The sequence below is a fragment of the Sphaeramia orbicularis genome, chromosome 15 (genome assembly GCF_902148855.1).
Source record: "Sphaeramia orbicularis chromosome 15, fSphaOr1.1, whole genome shotgun sequence".
NCBI classification, from domain to species: Eukaryota; Metazoa; Chordata; class Actinopteri; order Kurtiformes; family Apogonidae; genus Sphaeramia; species Sphaeramia orbicularis.
Window position 1 is genome coordinate 41,114,190 of NC_043971.1, and position 10,117 is coordinate 41,124,306.

A 10,117-nucleotide genomic window follows, 5' to 3' on the forward strand; every position below is an offset into this window, starting at 1 on the left:
GTTTTAAAGATATTTATAAGCCACTAAAAGCATGCACGTGCACAAATATACAGGTTATAACCAATTTTTATGTCAAACTTACTTTTTGATTATAGTTTTACACAAAGTATAAAAAAGATATATTGAACGTTCAGTATGTACGATTTGTGTCAGAAGATTGTACTAGGAGCTGCTCAGTCGCTGACATTACCTAACTCCATTTCTAACATAACAAATATCTCTGTTTCCAACATGCATGATATCACCCACAATGCACTGATTTCTATGGAAGAAATTTCTTGGTTGCTTTTTTCCGTAAATTCTTACATTCAGTCTTTTGATGTTCTTGTTTCCATTTTCCAACTCTTAACACAGCATCACCTGCCAAGCTTCTGAACTGAGTGCTTATGAATGTGTGTCACAAATGCACGTCTTTTGTTTAGGTATCATACTATCCATTCAATTCAGTGTTGTCGCGATTAGTTGGCGTAGTCGACATAACCGACCATGAAAATTAATCGACAGTAATTTTTTTAGTTGTCATGTTGTTTTACTATTGACTGCCTTTTTTTTTGGCTGCGGCACCTTGGGGAATCCATGCCAGCGTTGACACTTTCAGTCGTATGGCCACACCACAGAGAGAGAGAGAGAGAGAGAGAGAGAGAGAGAGAGAGAGAGAGAGAGAGAGAGAGAGACACTCCATATTATAAGTAAGTAAGTAGTAAAACATATTTCCCCCCAGGATGTACCTAAAGATGACCTCAGATAAATGCAAAAAAATTATACTCTTCCTCTGAGCCATTCCAAAATTAATGAATTTTTAATAAAATTCTGGGGCCAAAAATAGGACCAAAATTGGAACATTGAAAGTTACCTAGGTGTCAGGTGTCATTTGACCTGGAAAACATCGTTTGAAACGGTCTTATGTACCGCTATTAACAAAGACACTGTGTTAAATTTGATGATCCTAGTTGTTTTTTCTAATCTGCAGTCTCATTTGAAGTTTTGTGCATAACTCATTGTGTCCACTTGCGTTACATGCGGAACCTGCCCATTTAAACACACATAAATTGTGAGTGATTTTGCAACAGTGGCCATTTTTGTGAAACACACTACCTTGCATATTTACTTTGATTCCCAAAATGTACCTGTGAGAGAATAAACAGATATTCAAAAAAATTGTAGCGTGTAATTTTTGTGTCCTTTTCACCACGTTACATGTAGATTTTTGTATGCGTGTGTCAAATAAAAATATCTGAAAAATAGTTTATTTTATCTCAGTAAATATTCATTTTTAAAATAGACCCAAAATGCTTCCAAACTTGCGTCATAACACGAGTCTACATCTGGTTCGAATGTTTAGCTGCTCTGTCCTACTTTTAGGCACCAGTTTCATAGAAGCACCCAGATACAAAGACATCAGTTTTCCAGTGTGGAGTCCTCCATGTTATGCTTCCATGTTTGTACAGTATCTCTAAATAGATTTCTTCTTTTTTCTACAGTATTGTGACAGGTTTCCAGTGTTAGGGTACAATACTGTCCCCTGACTGTACAGGAGTGTGGGCCAAAGTTAGCGGATGTAGTAAGCAGTGAGATGGTTTGTCTGCAAAAGCAGAAAGCCATTTTCCCCAAAACTTTTAGTTTTCAGACTTAGTCTTTGACTATAAACAGCAGCAGAAATGGGTGTTTTCCAAAATGCGTGAGTGCAGCATAATGCACTAACTATGGCTAAGCAGCTCATACAAAACCATATGAATTTGCACTTTGAGCCATTATAGGATGTATAATACCTTAATCCTTTAGGGTGGGTTTCACAAGAAAAACAGAAAATCGTCACTCGATACACCAGTGGTTCCCAACCGTTTTTGTCTACTCAAAGAAATACTCAAGTTCAAAATATTTTCTGAGAACACTTTTAGTGAATTATTTCTTTAGGTTCAGATGTAAATTTTGGTTCTTCACTTAACTAGAGTTTCCACAGTCTGTTTTGATAGAATATTTTCCATGTGTGTTAATGAGCTCAGACTTCACACAGATCTGAGATCAGATGGACCAGCCCGTTGTCACATTCTGACATTTGTTCCAAACCTACTGACATCTATATCCAATAGTTTAGGTTCCACTACAGCAGTGGTTTCCAACCTTTTTAGGCTCATGACCCCATTTTAATATCACAAATTTGTGGCGACCCCAGACATTCAAAACGGAGACTGTTTTTTTTTTTTTTTTGCTAAAATTAATTCGTTTTTGATCATGTAATAGTTTGTTATACTATGTTGCAAATAAACATTAATTTTAGACGACATTTAGTCTATATAATGTATATTATTATGGACAGAGGCAGAAAAGCCAGGTGTAGATTACTGCACAAAGGGAGAATTTGATTTTCCTTGCTCAGGATATGTACAGTCAGTCCAGCTTGGATTTACAAGGCTGACAATTAATACTGAACAAACAAGAATTCAAACTATGAATTTTGAAAGAGCTGCAGCATCTGAAACTGACCACAATGAACATTTAACAGATAAACAGTACCACAGTGCTTCAGTTTCAGCTTCACAGTTTGTCACGTCTTTTATGGATTGGGATTGTCTCTCTGAACTCACCATATATATTTTTATTAGTAAGTTTTTTTTTTTTTTTTTGTTTATTTTAATAAATTACTAGATATTTCAGGTGACCCCATTTGAATTCTAGGCGACCCCAAGGTTGAAAAACACTGTGATAGACGTTTACACCTAACAATGCTTACTTTTGTAGTTATTAAATGAACTATTTAGTGAAATTCTCTTATCAAATCATCAAATAATCTACACTGTGAACAACAGTAACATGAGAAATAAAAGTGAATATGTCCCAGAATTTAATAGTACAGGGTGTCCCATAAGTCTCCATACATAGGAGACATAATACATTCCATACATATATGGTTCTAACATGTATTTCTTTATATTTCTTCTTTATAGTTCTTCAGCAGACACGCACTGAAATGTGTTCCCGACAAAATGGCAGCCATATAGAGCATATTATATAAATAAAAATGGTTTATGTCAAGAAACGTTTATTTTCCTGTGTATGGAGACTTATGGGACACCCTGTACTTTCTTCATAACTATAAGCCAAAATAAAGGTGTTTTCTCAGGCTTCTTGTAATTTAAAGCCAATTTCCGTTTCTGAGGAAGGCCCTCAAAGCAAAGAAGGAAAAAATGGACGGTAAGTGTATGTTATGCCACTGTCACTGTACTGATTAAATTAAATATTCTGGTCACCGCTGCCTGTTGTTATGGGTCCACATTTATATTCAGAGTCATATTTCCCCACCAGGTGCTTTACAGCTTTTACATGTACAGTTGTCTCTTAGGCTATTTTTCCAATTAGAAAAAAACAAAACAAAACCCCAAAACACTGATTTTCTTTTACCGTATCTGAAAAAAACATTAGCTTGCTAAAAGCAGCAAAACATGTTTGTCTCATTGGTGACATTCAAACGTAACTGGTTATTGAAGTTATGCATTTTAGTTAGAGGTTCTTTATTTATGAATTATAATGTACAGTAGGATATAAAAATCATAGGTCATTTCAGTCTAACCATTTGCCCTTTTAGGTGAGGATGACAACCATAAGTCATACAAAGCTACGTTCAGAATGAAATCAACTGACTGAATACTGTAAACACTGTGTTACCTTTACTGATAAGATAGAATATCAATTATCAGCTATTACTAAATCACCCTTAAAGACCTAGAACTATTTTTCTGGTGACCAAGTAGATATTCATAAAAGCTCAGAGTAAATTGAAAGATTATTAGGCCAAAATTGAAGAAAAAGTGACTTACAGAAAAATGTGTCATTAACTGAACATATAAACATGTGTTTACAGCCACCATGGATCAGCTACATGGGTTTTATTGATGAATTATTATTGCAGAAAATGAGTGTTTCCATGTTCACTACGGAGCCTCTGAACGTCCAAACGGGTTATATCTGATAACCATGAAAAGCTAAAAAACTGCAGTTTAACCCTTTCATGCATAGTGGTCACTCCAGTGGACAGTTATTCTCCAGCTGTTCTCTTGTTTATTCATGTGTTTTGTTGTTTCAGTTCCATATCAGCCAACACAGTGGACGCTTATGCATCATTCCATACGCTGCAATTCATACCATTACTTTAACTTTGCTGCTCTTGGTAAACCTGATCTGCACTAACATGTTTTAGTGTAAATCAGTTGCTAATTGTTATTAGACTGTAATTAACAGTTTTCTGGAACAAAATTTTATTTTGTTTTTTTCTGGGGGGGGGGGGGGGGTCCTTTTTGCATATCCACCTGAAACCCAGCAATGCATTTTGTCCTCTGTAGGGGACAGAAGTTTGACAGTTTTACTTTTAAAATGCCGTGCATTACAAAGGACATTCCATTACAACATCAATCACTCAATAAAAATAATTTTAAAAATGTATCTGAAAAAACTGTTGCATTATGCAGTTTCCAATCAAGACCATTTTTTAATGTAAAACAGCTAAAATTGTCAATTTCCTGGGTCTCAGGAGGATATTATCTCCATGCAATGAATAATAACCAATATTAGAGTATGATAAAAATGTGAGAAAACTAGCAATTTAGCAATTAGCAGCATTAAAAATGTTTTTATTTCATAGTTTTCACTCAGTATATCACTTTCTGATGATGAGTTTTAAATACATTTTTCTTTGCTTCAGAAATTAAACGTATGGTGTCCAGCTGAGTGGACATTGTTGAAACTCCATGAAAAATAGGTTCATAAAAAAATTCAATTGCATTGTTTTTTTATGCCTAAAGAGGAAAAAAAACACTCAAGAAAAAAATATTGACTAAGATTCTCATAATTCATGCATGAAAGGGTTAGCGGAATTATTTACATGTAATAATTATTAGTGCTTTAAGTTACTAAACAGTTTCAGTCAGTGGATGCCTTTGGCTGATGGTGCCTGTTTAGGTCTTTGAGGATTAATATCAACATTTGCAAGAAAGAGGACTATTCTGATGGGTCAGCATTGCCTCAAGATGTCAACCATGCAGCATTTTATTATTAAATTTGTATATTTGGCACAAGCTGTTAAGCCCTGTTTGTCATCAGGATGGTGGGGTGCAAGATATGAAAGGAATATTCCTATCTAGAAGAAGTCTGGGTTTGAAAACAAAAAGGTTTCTACGATTTGAAGTGACACGGCTCATAAAATCTACTCTAATCGACCCCAAATGCAGACACTAGAGTCATTAAAAGCTGGATATCAATCAGGATAACTCAAGTTAAAGGTTACACAGTCACAGCTGTACTATCAGATTTAAAAAGAAAAAGTTTTTCCACAGATAATTGAATGCCTGCGGTAAATATACAAACTTGAACTATTAATTTTATGACTCAGAACATTATAAAGTATTGTTTCTTGTAGTTGTGGTTCAGGTCATCAGTGTGGTTAAGTGTCACATGGTGAAACCACTGCTTATGTAGAGCTGGATGAACCCTGCCCTTCACCACATAACACACACCGATAATGGCCTGGAGACCAGAGTGTGCATTTGATACTATCACAAGTTCTGTAGAAAAAAACAGCCTCTGAACATTTACCACAGCAATTAAAAAAGCTGGAAGCAAAATTCTGTCAGAACATTTAACCCCTCTGTCATCATTAGACTGAAACTGAGCTGAATAAGAGAATGGAATTATATGGATTTATACCAAAATGACAAAAGGAAACAACAGTGAGACGTTGTTGTTGAAAGTTATTCTTTGCAAGAAAAGTGCTACTGCCTTTGTCGGGTGGGTTGAGTCAGCAGGAAAAGGAGGAGTGACGTTCTGAGCAAGGTTATTATCGTTAACGAAAACTAACGAAATGATGAAAACTGGAATTGAAAAAACATGTTTGTTAACTGAAATAAACAAAAACTATAATAAAAAAAAAAAGATAACTAACTGAAACTGTATTGTGTGCTTATAAAACTAACTAAAACGTATAAAAATTATGGATAAAATTCCCTTCGTTTTTGTCTTTGTCAATGTCGGATTCTTCTCGTCCCCACTCTACCTGGAATATGAAGATTAAAGTTGGGAGAAATGTGAATAAAAGATATAAAAAAACTAAAACTAAGCATTTAGAAAAAAAAGAAAACTAATAAAAACTAGCAAACCTGCTCATAAAACTAATTAAAACTAACTAAATTAGAGAAAAAAAGTCAAAACTAAATAAAACTAAACAATGAAAAATCCAAAACTATTATAACCTTGGTTCTCAGTCAGTTATTTTCTATAAAGTGGGGTTTATGGATTTGACTTGACAACCATGGTACTGCAACCAGAGTTCATAGTTACATTGTATTCTGCTTGCTTTTCATTTTCATTTTCATTTTCATTTTCATTTTCATTTCATTTATTTCATTCATGGTTGTGCATTTCATCAGCAGACATTCAATAATCATCAGGTGAACAAACATTTACACACCCATGCTCAAAAAGGAGCAGGATGAAGATAATCTTATATTTCCTGCCCCCTTCTAAATAATAATAGCCTTAATGGTTAGCGATACACAACTAGCTATAAATTCATACTGTATAAAGTCAGACAAACCAAACAAAATACATTCAAAGATAATACAAAATGAATACAAAACCAAGCGCAAAACTACATATCTAGGAAGTACAAAACAAACAAAACATAGGTAAATATACACCTGACGAAATGATGCAAAACAGTTACGTTACCAGACCTAAATAAGTAAATAAATATGTCACAAAATGCAAAAACAAGTTCGAAGCAAAATGTAAAAACTCATAACTGTTTATATAATCTCATTGTTCTGTCTTCCATTCTTGTTTCCATTGTGCATTACTTGTATATTATGTAAGATTATTCACAGTCTAAACAATTGCAAAAGTAGTAGAACAAGTCATATGTGGCATTATGGGAGTTGTTCCCACCACCACTGATGAAACTCTGACATGATTTGAACACACATTAGTTTTACATTAGTCAAATATTAAAGCTGACTTCATTTAAATGAAGTATCTGCAACAGGTGAGCAAAGGGAACAGGCTGTTACACTGAATAATATAAAAGATTTCTCTGATTTTAACCATTGGTGGAAAGAGTTGATATGATGTAAGTACACAAGTGAACGTCACATTCACTGCTTAGTCCAAAAAACGTCACACATAATTTGTTACAATATACAGCCTTTAGCTTCTACTGCAGGTAGGGATGGGAATCGATAAGAATTTAATGATTCTGATTCCATTATCGATTCTCATTGGGTGAGGGAATAAAAGAGTACAAAAACGTGTGTGTGCATTAACTGTCTTTTATATTTCCATCTCTGCACAGAAAATATAACATATACAGTCTGCACAAATAATAATAACAGATAATGCTGGGTCCAGTTGGGGGGGGGGTACAGTGAAAGTGCAACTTCAGATGCTTTACTAATTCCTCTGTCTCCCTTTGTTGCGAACGTCATTTTCCTTTCCCCTACCTTCGGAAACTTTTATTTGAGGGGGCAGGACGTTTGTTCCTTGAACCAGAACCAGGCCCAGATGGCGGCCTGGTGTTCGATCTGCTGCTAGATTCACAAGCACCGCTAAGTAGCGCATCAAACACCTGACATTCCACCAAATGAATCACATGCTGTGGACAAATGTTTGAGCATACTGAGGGGAATTTACCCTTTTGAGGAAATGGAAGCTTTGCAAGTGTTAAAAGTGGACCTGGTGTCGTCATTTTGGAGCGTTTCTGCCTTAACACCATGTTGGCTACGTTCTGACCAAAACAATGTAGTGTGCATGTGACGTTATCACGCATGCGCAACAAAGGCACAATCGATAAACAGAATCATTAAGCAGGCAGGCAAACGATTCCAAGGAATTGAGCTACTGGGAACCGGTTCTCAAAAAGAACCGGTTCTCGATTCCCATCCCTAACTGCAGGACACACTGTCACAGTAAACATCACAACATTTATTTCAAGATTTTCAAATTACAAGATTTGTATGGTCAAGTATTGACCATGATCTTGTATTAATGATGGGACAATAAAGCCACTGTGTAAAATCTTCTCCATCACATCCCATAGATTGTCACTGTGGTTCAGGTCTGGACTCTGTGGTGGCCAGTCCATGTGTGAAAATGATGTCTCATGCTCCTGAATCACTCTTTCACAATCTGACCCTGATCAATCCCAGAGGAGGTGTATACTTTGTCACCTTACTTAAGTAGAAATTCTAGTTATCTATACTTTACTGGAGTAATTATTTTTCAGTCGAATTTTTACTTCTACTCCTTACATTTTAAACATAGCCTCGTTACTCCTATTTCATTTTGGCTTGTCATCGTTCAAATAAAAAAAATCTATCCAGATAAATCACACCACCTGGAAAGAGTGAATTTGATTGTGGGTGGATGAGAAGTTTAAACATATACCATTCGGACACCCTATTGGTTTGTACACGATCCATTGTACCTGCACATGACACTAATCACATCACACTCCACCGTGGACATAACAGACGTATGTAGCCTGTATGAAGATGTCTGTGGCACAGACTCCAGAGAACTCGACTGAAATGTCCCAACCAAGCACCAGCGAGGAGGTGGGTAGCAGCCAGGAAGACCATTTCCAATGGAAACAGGTAGACTAGTGCATCCCAAATTTTTCAACATCAACATTTTAATATAACATTATAGTCATTATGGCTTTTCACCCCAACTGGTCAAAGCGGACGGTCATCCTCCAGGAGTCAGGCTCTGCTCCAGGTTTCTGCCTGTTAAAAGGAAGTTTTTCCTCACCACTGTCACCAGTTACAAGTGTTTGCTCCGGGAGGATTCTGTTGGGTTTCTGTAAATTGGCTAAGAGTCTGTTTTCGACCGGCTCGATATGCAAAGCAGAGTTTTTCAACCTTGGGGTTGGGACCCCACGTGGGGTCACCTGAAATTTCTAGTCATTGATAGAAATAAAAATAAAAACTTTCTAAAAAACAATATATGGTGAGTTGAGAAAGACAATCGCAATCTATAAAAGACATGACGAACTGTGAGTGTGAAACTGAAGCACTGTGGTACTGTTTATCTGTCAAATGTTCATTGTGGTCGGTTTCAGATGCTGCAGCTCTTTCATAATTCATAGTTTGAGTTCTTGTTTGTTCAGTATTAATTGTCAGCCTTGTAAATCCAAGCTGGACTGACTGTACATATCCTGAGCAAGGAAAATCAAATTCTCACTTTGTGCAGTAATCTACACCTGGCTTTTCTGCCTCCGTCCATAATAATATACATTATATAGACTAAATGTCATCTAAAATTAATGTTTATTTGGAACATAGTATAGCAAGCTATTACATGATCAAAACCAAATTAATTTTAGCTTATGACTTGGCGCTATATGAATAAAACTTGATTGATTGATATAAAAATGTTTTTTGGGGAGGTGGGGTAGTGCACAATAAGCCCCTGCGGCGCTGCCTGTGCTTTTGCCATTTTGTCAGTGGCATTCTTTCCCTTACATGTACTTTTATACTTTAAGTAGATTTGAAACCAGTACTTTTACACTTTTACTTGAATAAAAAGCTTAAGTTAATACCTTAACTTCTACAGAAGTCTTTTTATACTTCTACCTGAGGAATGAATGTGAATACTTCTGACACTTTTTGACACCTCTGATGAATCCTGTCATTGTCAACTTGGAATATATCTGTGTCATCACGAAGGAAAAAAAATCCACTGATGTTCAGACCTAAATATTCAGTCTATTCAGGTTGAGCTGAGCTCATTTTATGGACACATAATATTACTGAACCTAGACCTGACCGACTGAATTATCCCCAGATCATATAACTGCCCCCATAGGCTTGTACTGTAGGCACTAGGCATGATGGGAAATGGCTTCATGCACCTCTCTTCTCACCCTGATGCACCCATCACTCTGGAACACGGTCAATCTGGACTCATCAGACCACATGACCTTTTTCCATCGAACCACAGTCCAATCTGTATTTTCTCCATTAAACTGATGGTTGTTGAAGAAATGAGAAGCTACTGCATCAGTTAAAGGGTTAAAGAAGATGTCGCAGCTGAAACATTCATCACTGCGGTAATTATCCAATGAAAGGATCTG